Genomic DNA, 17272 nt, shown 5'->3' on the forward strand with positions numbered 1-17272 from the left:
TTATATTAATAAAAAATCTACAGTTATAACCTTATAGTTTTATTAGATCTCAACTGAGCAGAAGTCTGGTTTCTCTCTGACACCCATTGTTCCAATGACATAACAATACTCAGGTGATGAGAAAAAAATCACATTTCTCTATGATGGAAAACCAAGTTTTCCCCGTATTTCAACATAGTGGCCACCAGGCAGTTGCTTTTTCACTGACTCTGGAGAAAATTAAGGCTTAGAAATATGGTTTTGGAAACCATTGAAAGTAGTGTCTATAATTTCAGGTGGTTGGCTGTAAAACAAAGCTTCTACAGGAAGTAAGTCACTCCTGCCTCTTCAATATCTTCATTAACTCCCAAGTCCAGGTTTCCTCAAAGAGTTCAGAGATTCTACAGCACATTTGGAAGTGTAATCTTACCCTTTGGGTGGTAGGAAATATTGTCATGTTGCAGCCTATGCAAATAAAACCCCCTTTCGTCCACTAGCTTGTGACTTATTGCATCATTGTCTCCTTTGAGTCTCATTGTTTGCTGATGTTGTCTGCAAGCCTTTCAGGAATTTTTTGCTATTCAGGCTCCTGACTATTGTATTTGGGTTACACTTCACTGCACAAGGCTTGCCATGGAAACTGAGTTTCCAGAAAAACAAAACGTTCTCCTGTGTGTGTGTGCCTGCGTGCATGCATGCATGCGTGCGTGCGTGCGTGCGTGCGTGTGTGTGCGTGTATTTTTCCCTGCCTTTAGGGAGAAGGCTTTTACAGTGCCACACTTCACAGGAGTAGCCAGCAATCAGGAGATCAGAGAGATAAGTGGGCCGGGGCCAAGAAATAATGAAGATTAAGAGCATGGCCTCTGGCATCAGACTGTTGGCGGGTTTGCTTCCTGACCCTAGGACACTTTTTCGTGAGCTTTCATAAGTTACGTAACTTCTCTGTGCCATGATTTCCTCACTTAGAGAATGGGAAGAATAATAAGATTACTTTAGGGCTGGTATTAGAGGTGGTAGTGGTATTTTTTTTGCCTTTCATGCGTGAGGCCCAGGTTCGATTTTGCATCTCTATTGGGAGGGATGCATCCCAGCTTGAAGCTGTCCTCTCCTTCCCCGTGGGACTGGGAAAGTCACTAGCAGGGGCAAGATCCCCAGGGCCAGAAAGTACTGAATGGTAATGACACCTTGGAAGAGGGTGAATATCTTTAGGCAAATTTGGAGTCACCTTCCCAACCTCAGATCCACACCAGACAAAAGGGGATAATAATGTTTACCACATAGGATCATGGTGGGAGTCAAATGAGACAATCCAAAACAAAAAAACAAAACAAAACAAACCTCTTGCCATTGAGTCAATTCCGACTCTTAGAGACCCTATAAGATAGAGTAGAATTGCCCCATAGGGTTTCCAAGAAACAGCTGGTGAATTCAAACTGCTGACCTTTTGGTTAGCAGCCAGGCTCTTAACCACTGTATCGCCAGGGCTGCAATCCAAACACATGTGAAAACTTGTAACGTAATTTTAGGTATTGCTGTAGTAGTAGTAGTTATTATTATATTGTCATCATCGTCAACAACAACAATCTTTCAGGACGCCACCGGTATTAGGATACCGTTTGCAGTTGGATGTTCCATTAGAGCCAGCTCAACCAGCAAGCTCAAAGAGACTTTCTGAAACTGAAGGCTTGGTTACAGGTTTGTGGACTAAATCTTCATGACTGATCTCTACACTTGGGACAAAAATCCAGTCCTGCACTCTGACACGAAATAGTGTTTTGGGGACTCAGTAAAGCAACACTTGGCTCTAGCCAGGATAAAAAACTTGCAACTTTGGGGGCATGGCTTGCCTCTGAGATCTGGTGGAAATGGAATTTCTCCCCGGCTCCTCTGCCAAGTAGATAAACTGCGGTAGTGGTAACTGGGCAATCCAACTCAATTTCAGAGGTCCTTTTTTTATCACCTTTTTCATCCAAACCTGCTTCTTTCTCCTCCCTCCCTCCAGGTCTCTTTTCTCCGCCTTTGCTCCAGGGGTATTCTCATTGTGTGGGGGAGGCCTTTTTTATTTTTTTTTAAACAACCACCCGAGAATGTGCCTTCAGGGTAGGAACTGATGGTTCTATAAAATCCTAGTGGAGCTCTAGGTCCAGCGCACTCCAGTGGCTACCTCTTACCTTCCTGAGCTTCCTGCCCACTTATTGTCAGCATCATGCTCTGCAAGGCCCTGCTCTTGTCTGCCTTGGTGGTCCTGGCTATGACTTTCCCCACGCTACCCTCTGGTAAGTGGACTGCCCTGAGGTATTTTGGAGGGCATGGCTAAAATCTTTTCATGGGTATGCGTGTGTGCATGTGTGTGTGTGCGTGTGAGTATGGAAAGAGAGAGAAAGAGAGAGAGAGAGATAGGGAAGGAGGGAGGGAGGGCTGCAGTGAAAGCCCTGAAGTGAAATTGAGTAAAAAATTTTATATTGTTTTGATCTGAAGGTGTGGATGGGCAGCTGATCTCGGGTAGCTGAGTGGCGAAGCTAAGACTTGAATTTTGTATTTGAATTGACCTCATAAAGGTGATAAGTCTAGGTCAGAAGGGATTAGGGTGGTGGATGATTATAAAACTGCTGAGGTTTCTGTGTGGCTCCTAGTCACTAATGGGTGTTTGGAGTCTTTGTTCTATTTAACCCGGGTTTAAAAATTTTGTGGGTTTTTATATCTACATTTTATCGTGGAGTATAGGAAATTTCCAAGGAGCCCTGCTGGTGCAGTTGTTAAAGCACTCGGCTGCTAACTGTAAAGTCTGCTCTGGGGTTGAAAGATGTGGCAATCAGCTCCCTTAAGGATTCACAACCTTGGAAACACTATGGGGCAGTTCTACTCTGTCTTTACAGGGAGGGTCCTTGTGTGTTGGCATCGACTCAATGGCAGCGGGCTTGGCTTTTTTGGATTAAATTTCAGAGTGCTTGGTCACAATGGGTTGGAATAGACTTGACAAAGCAACAGTTTTTTTTTTTTTTTTTTTTGTTTAGCAGCTAGCTCAGTCACATGCATTAGAAAGCAATGGGGCTGGGATGGGAATATATGAATCATACTGAGAAAGGAAAGAATTAGGAGTCCTCAGGAATGGGAAAGGAAGCCAGGGTTAGAGCTTGCTTTTCTAGTTCCTCCAGATTTCATAGGAGGGGGTTTCATTCATTTGCATTAAAATGGTTATTTTCCCCTGAACTCTCCCTTTTCTGCTCTCCCTCCGTTAGCACTCAGTTATCAGGTACTGGGTTTGGGGTTCTTTGCTGCATGTGAATCTAACTAAATTAGAGAGTTGATGACTTAGGTCTCATTGGCAGGAAGCCCATAATCTGTCCAACTAGGCATCCAGCCTGAGAAAGAAGATTCCAGTTGTATATGTGTATCAGACAAACGCGATTATGATGCTTATAGGGTTAGCAAGCCCCAAAATGTCTAGAGTGTGCATTCTATGGGACATACTGGGATATGAAGTCTTACACATTGTCCATCACATGAAAAATGGAATGAGGAGCCTATTTCAGAGTAGATTTCCATTCTTGCTCATGTTCCTTGGTAAACAGCTGTTTTGTTCCATAAGCCATTTTAGGCAGATTACAGAGGCAGAGTCTTTGACATTTTCATTCGGGTCCAGTCTGACCAAGACTCCTATTCACATTTTGAGGTAAACGCTTCCTTCTAAACTTACCCCCTCAAAGAGGATGGGGACAGGAGGCACTGAGGCACATTCCTGGGTGGCAGTTAGCCTACTAGACTAACTATGGACAGAAGAGAGACTTGCGGTGATAATCATATTTGATTCAATGTACTTTATGCCCCATGTCACCTCAGAAAAAAAATCAAGCTAGGAATGGGGTGGGGAGGGGACAACCCAAAGCCGTTGCTATTGAGTCAATTTGGACTCACAGTGACCCTACAGGACAGAGTAGAACTGCCCCATAGAGCTTCCAAGGAGCACCTGGTGAATTTGAACTGCTGACCTATTGGTTAGCAGCTGTAGCATGTGACCACTATGCCACCAGGGTTTCCAGGAATGGGAAAGGTATAGAAATAACCTCCCAAGAAAGTACTTGAGCTGTTCTTTTCTTTCTGACCCCTCTCAAGTCAACCACTGCCATATCTCTAGAGAACACAGAGGCGTTTGGTAAGTGAGGGTCCTGGCTTCAAAGGACGGCTGGGCAAGAGCTGGTGGACTTACATCTTTTGTATTCCTGAGGGAAAGTCTGGTTTTCTCCAGTGCACTTTATTCTCGACATTAGCTTGTGACCACACCTATCTTCCATTTGTGTTCCCAGACTTCACTGATGTAGAGCCAGTCACTCTTAAGGCCACCCCCAGCTTTGAGGATGAAACCACTGAGGCCACCACCAGTTTTGGGGACAAAACCGAAGTCACTGCAGCCACCACCAGCTTCAAGGATGAAACCACTGAGGCCACCACCAGCTTTGAGGATGAAGCCACTGAGATCACCACCAGCTTTGAGGATGAAGACACTGAGGCCTCCACCAGCTTCAAGGATGAAGACACTGAGGCCACCACCAGCTTTGAGGATGAAGCCACTGAGGCTACCACCAGCTTCAAGGATGAAGACACTGAGGCTGCCACCAACTTCGGGGATGAAGCCACTGAGATCACCACCAGCTTTGGGGATGAAGCCACTGAGGCCTCCACCAGCTTCGAGGATGAAGACACTGAGGCTTCCACCAGCTTCAAGGATGAAGACACTGAGGCTGCCACCAACTTCGGGGATGAAGCCACTGAGGCCACCACCAGCTTTGGGGATGAAGACACTGAGGCCTCCACCAGCTTCGAGGATGAAGACACTGAGGCCACCACCAGCTTTGGGGATGAAGCCACTGAGGTCACCACCAGCTTCGAGGATGAAGACACTGAGGCTGCCACCAGCTTTGGGGATGAAGCCACTGTGACCACCACCAGTTTTGGGGACAAAACCAAAGTCACTGGGGCCACCACCAGCTTCAAGGATGAAGCCACTGAGGCCACCACCAGCTTTGAGGATGAAGCCACTGAGGTCACCACTAGCTTCGAGGATGAAGACACTGAGGCCTCCACCAGCTTCAAGGATGAAGACACTGAGGCTGCCACCAACTTCGGGGATGAAGCCACTGAGGCCACCACCAGCTTTGGGGATGAAGACAATGAGGTCACCACCAGCTTCGAGGATGAAGCCACTGAGGCCGCCACCAGCTTTGGGGATGAAGCCACTGAGGCCACCACCAGCTTTGAGGATGAAGCCACTGTGACCACCACCAGTTTTGGGGACAAAACCAAAGTCTCTGGGGCCACCACCAGGTTCAAAGATGAAACCACTGAGGCCACCACCAGCTTCAAGGATGAAGACACTGAGGCCACCACCAGTTCTGAGGATGAAGACACTGAGGCCACCACCAGTTTTCAGGACAAAACGGAAGCCAATGAGGCCACAGGTAAAGTTTCCCTTCTTCAAAAATGCAGTTATTTCTCCCTGTCTCTGTTTGCTTGCTTACATCTCATAGCTTAAGAATGTCCTAGGGTAACTTACAGGTTTTAGTGTACATTTCCTCATTTGTTCTCTGAGGTGGAGTAAACTTTAGCCAAAAATGATCTAAAACTTGAGGAAAATTTCAGCGTTTCCCCAGTAGTGTCAGGAGAAGGAATCTGTTAAATACCACATAGCTCATAGCCCTGAGGTCTACCAAGACCTAATCCCCATAAGAACACCATTCCTGGGTGTCTCCATGGGGCTGAAGAACTTGGTGATAGGACTGGTGTTAATTTTTCTTCTTTCTCTCTCTCCTTTCTTTTTCCAGGTAATGACACTTTTATGAGAAAAAGGGATTTAAAAGCTTTGTGAATTAAGCAGTGTTCCTTCTTATGTATACTTCTTCTCTTGATCCTCTGCTGTTTTCATGCTTTTGTCTGCCACTCAGCCAAGGGGTCATAAGATTTCAATGTCTTCTGCCCTCACAGACAAACCTCAGTAGTCTGGGATGCCTGGGTTTTTTGCTAGGAAAAAAAAAAAAAAAAAAAGAGCCCTGGGACTTACCTATAAATCTATCTGACTCCAATGTACATAAATAATAAAAAAAAAATAATAGCTAACATTTATTGAGATTTATTACATTTCAGCATTACTGTAAGTGTTTCGGAGACTGCGGTAGAGGTTGAAAAAAAAAAAGGAGGTAGAAATTGTCTATTGTTGGGTGCTGCTGAGTTGACTCTGACTAATGGTGACCCCATATATGCAGAGTAGAACTGCTCCATAGGATTTCCAAGGCTGCAATCCTTCAGAAGCAGACCACCAGGCCTGTCTTCCGAGGCTCCTCTGGGTGAGTTTGAACTGCCAACCTCTGCTAGCAGTCAAGCACTTATCCATTTGTGCCACCCAGGGACTCCTCATGGCCTATCGAAAAGCAGTTATTTGTCCCGCTAAATGTCCTTGATCTGCCACTAATTGTCTCCCTTGCCGAATATACCAAATTTGCAAAATGGAGCTCAACCTCAGTTTTTTTTTTTTTTTTCTTATTATCCAGCATGTGTAGTAGATGATAATAAGTCATCTACATTTTCCTTCTTCTTACAACCCATGGGGAATCAGGAAAATTCTCACGTTTACCTGTAGGAGCGAGAAGCAGCTTCATGGCCCAGATCCACCTGGTCCTTTCAGCTAGCTTACTAGACCTACCCGTTCCACGGCCCGCCCAGCAGGAGATGCTTTCGGACTGTGGCAATTACCAATGACCTGAATAGCTCCACTTTTTAATAGGAAGAAATGTTTGCCTAAAGGCTTTAACCTTTTGACTTTGTTCTCTTATTTCTAGAAGATTTCGTTACTATTGTTTTGGAAGAGTTTGTCATTTCACAAGATGAGGCCAAAGACCTTCGTCTTTTTTTTTTAAATTCTTGGTCTTTGAGTGGTTTTTATTCTTGGGATTCTTTCAAGACAAGCTCAACAAGTGGGACCCTGGTACCCTGCCAAATTGTATAACGTTCTCACCCAGGTGCCATATTCTTTTCACTCCTGGGGAGAAGAGAGGACTACGTATACTTTGACATGAAGATAGGTTAGTGTGCTACTCTCAGGACCCCTAATTGTGAGTAGAGACCAAACTTTAACTAAATCATCCTAATAGAATGTGTTTGTATTTCATTTCCATTGGAAGGATTTCAGGGATGGCAGAGTGCATTGGTGGTCAGAAGAAGGCTTTGGTGTCACAGACTCGGAGGAGTCTCATTATTTACTGACTACTTGAGGCTATTAGAATGCTAGACTCATTGGAAGATTGACTTACTGAAAGTGAATAAAAACCACTTCATTTAATTGCAGACCAGACCAGCTCCTCCCCAGGAAGAAACAAGCCTGCCTCAGTGGTTTTTTGTAAGTTTATTTTTTTCTCTTGCCCCTGATATCTTAATGGAAGATATGATACCACTTTTAGTGTTGACATTTCTAGGGGAGAAAAATGTGTTTATTGTGTTAGGTGAAAGTTTACAGTGCAAATTAGTTTCTCATTAAAAAATTTATATACAAATTGTTTTGTGACATTGGTTGCAATCCCTGCAATGTCTCAGTTCTCTCCCCCTTTCCCTTTATACCTCGGGTTCCATTTAACTAGTTTTCCTGTCCCTTCCTGCCTTCTTGTCTTGCCTTTGGGCAGGATTTGCCCATTTGGTCCTGTAGCCTTGGTTGAATGAAGAAGGACGTTCCTCACATGTGCTACCATTTGTTTCACAGGACTGTCTAACCTTTGGCTGAAAGGTGGACGTTAGGACCACAGTCTTGGGGGTTCGTCCAGTCTGTGAGACTGGTATGCCTGGTCTTTTTGACATGCCTTGGATTTTAATCCACTGGAAAAAGATTTCAAGCTTTCAACTTCCCAGATGCTGGGATTAGCTATAAATATGGGAATTAAAGACAACTGATAGTCTCTCTCCTTTTTGAGATCTATATTCTAAATTCAATTATCTGGATTTTCAGTTTTTTTTTTTTTAAGTAGGCATAGGATAAAAAGGACTCTCCCCAGAGTTTTCCATCTGTCTCGGATGTGGAGTCTACCAGTCCACTGAATCTTATCTAAGGGAAGGCCTTAGGCTCTCATGCCTGGAACATGTAATTCAGTTAAACCCTAAAGCCTAGGCACTCTGCATCCCAAGACATTAACTTGGAAATAAATAAACTTGGGAAACCCCAAGTTTTAATATTTCACCTCTCAGATTTTTTGCAAGCCTTTAAAATGGTTTCTTCGTGCAGTGAAATGGATACCTGGACAATGTGTAAATGTCTCACTTAAGGCACAAGGAGAGGGAGGCAGGATAAGGAATTACACCGTAAAAAAATCAAGTCACGGGCTCAAGGCACAGGTGTAAGTGGGAAAGCTATGGCTGATCTTTTGACCATTAGGCTCTATTACTTCTTTTGGCAACTTCAATTTCTTTCTTTCTTTTTTTTTTTCAGAAGATGAAGCAAATGCCCCATTAGTTGTGGCCATCGCACTGCTACTTCTCATTCTCTAAGTAGACGATCAGCTTCAGAACAAGCCTACCATTACACTCTAGGGGGTTGGATAACTAGGAAACTAGTGAAACATTGTTCCCAGCTGACAAGAAACTCAGCAGGCCATTGATCTGGGGCGGGAGAAATTGAGCATATCCAGATGGCGGAAGAATGTTTCTTACCATGTCCCATTTCATATGTACTCAATAAATGTTCATTTGAGTTGAATTTCAAGGGTTGTTTTTATTTTATGAGGTAACAGATTGCTTGGTAGCCTAGTATTAGTAACAATAATAATTGTATTCTTCTCTGATGAGCATTTTATAACTAGGCTACAATTCTTGACAGTGGCTATAGGAAAGTATGAAATAAACCTACAGACAATGTATTAGTTTTCCAACTCTTTCCATTAGGCAAATCTGCTGCAAAAGACCCCTTTAAAGTGTTAAAAAGCAAAGATGTCACTTTGAGGGCTAATGTGCACCTGACCCAAGCCATGGTATTTTCAATCACCTCATATGCATGTGAAAGCTGGACAATGAATAAGGAAGACTGAAGAAGAATTGATGAATTTGAATTAGGGTGTTGGCAAAGAATACTGAATATACTATGGACTGCCAGAAGAATGAACAAATCTGTCTTCAAAGAAGCAGAGCCGGAATGCTCATTAGAAGCGAGGATGGTGAGACTTCATCTCACATACTTTGGACATGTTATTAGGAGGAACTAGTCCCTTGAGAAGAACATTATGCTTGGTAAAGTGGATGATCAGTGAAAAAGAGGAAGACCCTCAACAAGATATATTGACACAGTGGCTTCAACAATGGGCTCAAACATAGCAACAACTGTGAGGATGGTACAGGACCAGGCAGTATTTTGTATTGTACACAGGGTTGCTATGACTTGACAATATCTAACAACAATAATAACAACATTTCTTGTATAACAAATTACCACAAACTTAAAAAAAACTTAGAGGCTAAAAAATCACAATTTTATTATCTTACGTTCTATAGCTCAGAACTCTTTTTTTTTTTTTTTTAATTGTACTTTAGATGAAGGTTCAGAACAAACTAGTTTCTCGTCAAACAGTTAGTACACACATTGTTCCATGACATTGGTTAACAGCCCCACGACATGTCAACACTCTCCCTTCTCAACTCTGGGTTCCCTATTACCAGCTTTTCTGTTCCCTCCTGCCTTCTAGTCCCTGCCCCAGGGCTGGTGCGCCCCTTTAGTCTTGTTTTGTTCCATGGGCCTGTTCAATCTTTGGCTGAAGGGAGGACCTCAGGAGTGGCTTCATTACTGAGCTGAGAGGGTGTTGGGGACCATACTTTCAGGGTTTCTCCAGTCTCTGTCAGGCCAGCAAGTCCAGTCTTTCTTTTTGAGTTAGAATTTTGTTCTACGTTTTTTTCTAGCTCTGTCTAGGACCCTCTATTGTGATCCCTGTCCGAGCAGTCAGTGGTGGTAGCTGGGCACCGCCTCGTTGTACTGGACTCAGTCTGGTGGAAGCCGTGGTAGATGTGGTCCATTAGTCCTTTGGACTAATCTTTCCCTTACATCTTTAGTTTTCTTCATTCTTCCTTGTTCCCGAAGTGGTGAGACCAGTGAGGTATCTTAGATGGCCACTCACAGGGTTTTAAGACCCCAGATGTTACCAAAGTAGAGTGTAGAACATATTCTTTATGAGCTATGTTATGCCAATTGATATTCCCTGAGATCATGGTCCCCATAGTCCCCAGCCTAGCAATTCGGTCCCTCAGGGAGTTTGGATATGCCTATGGATATATCTCAGAACTCTTGAGATGGGCCTCACTGGGCTAAAATCAAGGTTTCAACAGGGCTGAGTTGCTTTCTATAGGCTCTAGGAAAGAGCCCAATTTCTTACCTTTTCCAGTGTCTAGATGCTGCCCGTATTCCTTGGCCTGCGCCCCCCTTCCATCATCAAAACCAGTAATGACAGCTTGAGTCTTTCTCACATCAAGTCACTCTGACTCTTCTGCCTCCCTCTTCCACATTTAAAGACCAATGTGATTACATTGGAATCCCTGGGTAGTGCAAACAGTAAACATGCTTGGCTACTAACCAAAATGTTGGCAAATCAAGTCTATGTAGGCACCTTGGAAGAAGGACCTAGAAACCTACTTCTGAAAAATCAGCGATTGAAAACCCTACGGAGCACAGTTCTACTTTGACACACATGGGGTTGCCATGAGTCAGAATTGACTCTGGCAACTGATTTTTGGTGATTACATTGGGCATTCCTAGATATTCCAGGATAATTTATTTCAAGGTCAATTGATTAGCAACCTTAATTCCTCTTTGTCATGTAATTTAAGATTCGTAGATTCCAGGAATTAGGACATGAACATCTTTTAGGCTATTATTGTCACCACAGACAGGTTAGGATATCTTACTATTTTATACCTGGTTTGGTTCAGTGTGGCTTGGAGAAAGCTACCCAAGCTTTGGTTACACTTGCACTAGATTTTTACAAAAGGATATGTATGAGTTGATGTAAAATTAGATGGTATTGTATGTATTTGTACTTTGTAGTATGTGTCTGCAATAGTGTAAATGACAAACTAAGACAGCAGAAAGTTACCTTGAATTTACTGTGCATTTTTAAGTTGGGAGTGATGAGTCTTCACAGTGGTGTGCTGACTTGAGAGTGGGGCGGTATTGGTTCTAGTTCTAGCTCTGTCGCTTACTGAGGATTAAGCACTTGTGAATCCCAGGTTCCTTTTGTAAAATGAGTGAGCTATCCCAAATCAATTTGAAAGTTCTTTTTGTTCCTTAGTATATTTCAAAATTATCATCTTTCTGTCAGGTCTCATACTGCGGAGGTTTGCATGTTGCTGTGATGCTGGAAGCCATTGGTTACCCTGGGGTGAGCTGTTGCAGTGAAATGTTGGGGACAGAAGCCTTGGTTTATAAGCCTTTGACAGTCTTCTGGTTTGGTTCTTTAACGTATTAGCAAATTGCTTTCCTGAAATATAATCGAGAATTATTTATCTTCTTTCTTCTCAAAATACCACCCCAAAACAAAAATAACAAGAAACAGAAAAGTAAACACTATCTTCAATGAATCTTACAGGATAACCGTAACCAAAAAAACCAAACCCACTGCCGTCGAGTTGATTCCGACTCATGGTGACCCTATAGGACAGAGTAGAACTTCCCCACAGAGTTTCCAAGGAGCGTCTGGCAGATTCAAACTGCCGAACTCTTGGTTAGCAGCTGTAGCACTTAACCACTATGTCACCAGGGTTTCCAGGATAACTATAGGTTGCAATACATGAAGACTAAAAGCAGGCAGAGGAATGGTTAATGGCAGAGCAGAGAGAAGAAAGGTAATACTCAAGTGCCATAAAAAGTCCAGTTGGAGAAAAATGGCACCAAATAGAAGTATGCTGAATAATCTCATAGCAAGACTCAAGAAATGTAGACACCGGGGCCTCTGAAGATTAGGTAGGAAGGGGAATGGCAGTGGTGGTGAGACAGGTGATTGAAAACAGGCTTACAACCTCCCTTCTCACAGCAGGAAAGAGTGGGTTCATTCTCCAGAAAAACTGAACCAGAGAGGCTTTGGACTTGGGGACAACCACGGCAGAAGAGGGCATGAGTGAAGAGTAATTCTGAAGAGAAGGCAATCAAGTGAAAGCCTGCAAAATAAATGGAGAGATGCCTTACATCTTCCTGTGGTCAGCTTCAAAGTGCCAGCCATGAGGATTAGGCAGGAGAATGAAGGATTCTAGAGAATCAGAGTTGCCTCAGAGACAGCATGTGAAAGTCCCCAACAAAATAGCCATCAGGCCACCTGTTTTGGTTTGAATTGTGTCCTCCCAAAATTCTGTGTTGTAAATCATCACCCTTATACCTGTGGATGCAATCCCATGTAGGAACAGGGATTTCTTTTTTATGTTAACAGGCCATGTCTGTGTAGGGTGTGTCATAAACCAATTACTTTTTGAGATATAAAAGAGCAGCTCAGGCACAGTAGAAAGCAAGCATCAAAAATGGGAGAAAAATAGATGCCACATGGAGATCTCCAAGGAGAGCCAAGAAATGACTGAGACAAGGATTTCCTCCCAGAGCAGAGTTCTTCCCTAGAGCCAGTGCCCTGAATTCTGACTTCTAGTCTCCTAAAGTGTGAGAAAATAAATTTTTGTTTGTTAAAGCTACCCACTAGTGGTATTTCTGTTATAGAAACACTAAGAAACTAAGACATTACCCAATTGCCCTATTGTGAGGCACATGATTCTATAAAACCCTTGGCAATGTTCATAGAACTTTCTGATAGTTTTAGTGCCTAACCTCTTAAGCATAAACAGAAAGGAAAAGATCACCAGACATTTGAAGGAAATCTCCATTAAAAAAGACTCAAGCACAGAAACAGAAAAAGAGGAATTCAGAGGAAACATAGACATTATAATGAGCAGAAGGAACATTCAAGAAATTATAATTAACATGTTTCAAGAGATATGAAGAGATAATGCATCCTCGAAACAGCAGCAAGATGCTATTAAATCATCAACCAGGAAACAAAAAAGGAATATTGGCAATTGAAAATTCAATTGATGGTAAGTTCAATAGAAGTTAAAGTTAAGGAGCTCTCCCAAAAGTTGGGAGAAAAAAAAAAGAAGGCAAAGAGATGATCGATAAGGGAGAAAAAAAAAAAAAAGAAGGCAAAGAGATGGTCGATAAGTGAGGAAAAAAAAAAGAATATTCAACTAACAGGAATTTCAAAGAAAACAGAGACTACATTGGGAAAAAGGTGATTAAGGAAACGCTACATTTCCCAGAACTTAAGCATGATTTTCCATATGGAAATGGCATAATGTGTGTTCACAGGCCTACCCTTTCACCTGGCAGTTGGCTCGTGGGTAAAGGAGCCAGGTAGAAGGAGGAGGCAATAGTAGGTAGAAAGAGGAGAGATCTATTCCTGTTCCCAAATGAAGAACAAAGCAACAATGTTTTCTGGGAAAGTGGCACAGGATGAAGCTGTCTGGAAGCATCAATGGAAAAGGGGCCCTGAATATTTTTATATTATGGTTCTGGTGTTCATGGCCTTCAAATTCCAGACTCACAAACCCTAAGAAATAAAAATGGTGGTCAGAAATAGGGTGCTGATTATTTTATTGGTATATTAAGATAGAATTATGATTGCTTTGTTCCAATGTCATGGCTTTCTGAAGAGCCATTGTATTGTTATTCATTGTCTGAAACAAACAAAAAAGGTTTTTAGGGAAGACATGACATGGCAGGCAGCTTCTAATCCATTGCTGGTATTCCTGTAAATGAGGTAGCCAAGAGCTTATCTTCCCTCCCTCCCTTCCACCTTCTCTTACTTCTTAATTTCTTTTGTTCACTGTTTTTATGCATCTAGCAGAGGATATGTCCCAAATTGCTGCTTAAAAATGACTATTTCTTAAGTTTTTTTAACTTTTTGGTTGCCCACTGACTACTTTCATGACTACAGCATCCCCACAACTGGACTTCCCTGTACATGGCTTGCCATCCTCTGGTGCATCCTTCACAGTGCAGTCAGAGAGAGCTTTGTATAAGGGGAAATCATCTCTCACCACTCCCCTGGTTGAAACTCTTCAGTGGATTCCAATTGTACTTTGAATAAAATATAAGGGCCTTGGTATGAAATGAGGACATGACTGGACATATAAACACTGAAGGCTCCTCTTTCCTCTCAGCCGTCTCCCCTGTCTCACTGCAGTGAGCTCTCCCAAGCCCCAAGCAGAGCAACAACACCCTGTCCCCTTTACCATTCTGTGTGCTCTGAGCTGAGCTGAGGGCCAGCAAGGCTGCTATGAGCAGGGGCAGCAGCATTTTGGAGGAAGCTCTGGAGTTGCTTTTACCTCTGTGCTGGAAAAAATATGGCAGCTTCCACTATAAAGACCAACAGGACAATGGTACCTTTGAGCTCCATACAGGATGGACCTGATCCCTTGATAGACAAGGTTTTAGTTTGTTCACATCAGGTCAACTGCATCCCTTATTTCTCTTTGGATCTTAGCCCGGCAGGATGGGGTGGTTATAATGTTGTTAGTGTCTCATTTCAAAAAGGTGCGACATGTGCCTTGGGTAAAGTTTTTGAAAGAACAAGCAATAGATGTAGGTGTTAGAATTGAAGTTCTGTCATCATTTGTTTTTCAGTCTGTTTCTCTGTTGTCATTGTGGTGTTTGTGTGTGTGTGTGATGGCAGCAACAATCCTATATCCAACAGTGAAGAAGGTCAATATCACTGGCCACTATTTAGCTAATCTTTTCAATAGAGATTATTTTTATTTAACTTTGAAATAGCACGAGGAAAAGAGACTCTTGGGCAGACACAGATCACAGAAGGTTGACCCTCAGCCTGATCATTTCTACAAAGATTGTCCAAGAATCTCTAGATCTGGCTCCACCTGGGGAATCCTTGGTGTTGTAGAACATAGCTACCTGAAACAGTTTATTTTTATTAATTTTTGGAGGGTTATGATATTTAGTGAAAGCAAAAGCGGCCACAGTCATCACCATGAGATTACTAGAGCAGAGCAAAAGTTGATGTACATGAGTCCAAAGTTCTTGAATGAACCGTTATTTTACATGTCTAAGACTTTTCTCCTTCTCTTACCCTTTTTCAGAATGGTCATAAGATTCAGTTTGGGCCTTATTTCTTCCAGGAAGTATTTTCTAATCGCCCCAGCAACAGTTTAGTAATCACATTTACACACTTCAGTAAGATATTCTGATATCCCCTTCAAAGCCCCAACTGCATTTTCTTGATTTTCCAGTATTCTCAGATTGATCTTCAACACAGAACATTTTCTTCTGTAATATATATATTTTTCAAATTAACTTTATTTTCTGAAGATATATTTTTTCTTGCACATCCATTATACACTGTAACCAGAAAATGCAGTGTACATGAAATAAGAAAGTATGAATTAAATATTGATAGCATAGGTAAGGAGACTTTAGTTTGGAGCACAGCTGAATTTCAGCAACATAAGGAAGCTCGAAATTTTCTGTTATAGGAATGTGTTATGGACTGAACTTTGTCTGCCAAAAATACATGTATCAATTTGGCTAGGCCATGATTCCCAGTATTGTGTGATTGTCCACCATTTTGTCATCTGATGTGATTTTCCTATGTGTTAAAATTCCTATCTCTATGATGTTGATGAGACGGGATTAGTGGCAGTTATGTTAATGAGACAGGACTCAATCTATAAGACTGGATTGTGTCTTGAGTCAATCTCTTTTGCTTTATAAAAAGGGAAGTGAGCAGAGAGACATGGGACCTCATACCACCAAGAATGCAACGCCAGGAGCAGAGTGCATTCTTTGGACCTGAGATTCCTGCACTGAGAAGCTCTTAGACCAGGGGAAGGTTGATGACAAGGACCTTCCCCCAGAAAGGGAAAGCCTTCCCCTGGAGCTCACACCCTGAATTTGGACTTCTAGCCTACTTAACTATGAGAGCATAAACTTCTGTTTGTTGAAGCCACCCTCTTGTGGCATTTCTGTTATAGAAGCACTGGATAACTAAGATCGCTTGTTAGCAAGAGTTCCAGCAAGGTGGTTGGTTGGTCTTCACTACAAGACTAAATCAGTCTTGACTACAGGCAGTCCCTGGATTATGAAAGAGTTTCATTTCTAAGTCTGTCTTTAAGTTAAATTTGTATATAAGTAGTAATAGTTAGGTATGGTTCATATCTAAGTCTTATTATGTAGTACATAGTTCTATGCATAAAAAACATTAAAGAAACACTTCCAGATACACAAAAACATCTTTAACACAATAATACAGTAATAATTTTTGATGTGAATCACAAACTAGTGCCCATTTGTTATTAAGAGCTATTGTATGTACCTCAAAAAAAATTTTTTTTGTTGTTATATATTTTTGTTATTGTGATTTAAGCAAAACTTTACAGCGCAAATTAGTTTCTCATTAAACAGTTAATAGACAAATTGTTTTGTGACATTGGTTGCCAACCCTGCGATGTGTCAACACTCTCCCCTTCTCCACCCCACATTCCATTTGTCCAGTGTTCCTGTCCCTTCCTGCCTTCTTGTCTTTGCTTTTGGGCTGATGTGCCCATTAGTTTCATATACATGATTGAACTATAAAGCATGTTCCTCAGGTGTGTTATTGTTGGCCCTATAGACCTGTCTAATCTTTGGTTGAAGGGTGAACCTCAAGAGTGACTTCAGTACTGAGTGAAAAGGGTGTCATACTTTTGCGGTTTCTCCAGTCTCTGTCAGACCAGCAAGCTTGGTCTTTTTTTTTTTAATTTGAATTTTGTTCCATATTTTTCTTCCACTCTTTCTGGGATGTACCTCAAATTTTTAATATAATAGGCTTTATAGGGGTTGGCTGTCAATTACAGGTTGTAAGTAAGTCCGATATTCATAACCTGGGGACTCCCTGTATATAACATGACGTTTGTACAACGTCCAAATCACATAACGTCCTATTTCACTGAATGTATCGTGGATGTTAAACGATTCATGACTGTAGTCGATCTTTTGAAAATCAGAAATCTAGGTGAGCTAATGATCTGATGTACACCTTTCCTTCAAGATTCAAGCATCAGTTGCTTTTTATCTGTTGCTAGCATCCATTTACTCTGACTCCTTGATCACTGTATTTCCCACTAAGGTAGATAATTATGGGATGAGATTTGATTATGGATGCCTTACAGTATGATATTTGATCTGATCATAATACGTAAGAAAAGTTACATTGCATTTTCAGTGTGTTTTTAATCATGGTCCCAAAATAGG

At 42.0% G+C, this 17272-nt stretch overlaps 1 long non-coding RNA gene across 1 annotated transcript; it reads left to right on the forward strand.

The window, feature by feature from the left end:
• Positions 1–5275: 5275 nt before the first annotated feature.
• On the forward strand, positions 5276–8508 carry LOC135231233 (uncharacterized). Its single transcript, XR_010321892.1, has 3 exons — positions 5276–5435; positions 7316–7366; positions 8444–8508. It is a non-coding gene; the product is annotated as an uncharacterized LOC135231233 (long non-coding RNA).
• Positions 8509–17272: the final 8764 nt, after the last annotated feature.

This window comes from Loxodonta africana, chromosome 4 (assembly GCF_030014295.1).
Source record: "Loxodonta africana isolate mLoxAfr1 chromosome 4, mLoxAfr1.hap2, whole genome shotgun sequence".
Classification (NCBI taxonomy): Eukaryota; Metazoa; Chordata; class Mammalia; order Proboscidea; family Elephantidae; genus Loxodonta; species Loxodonta africana.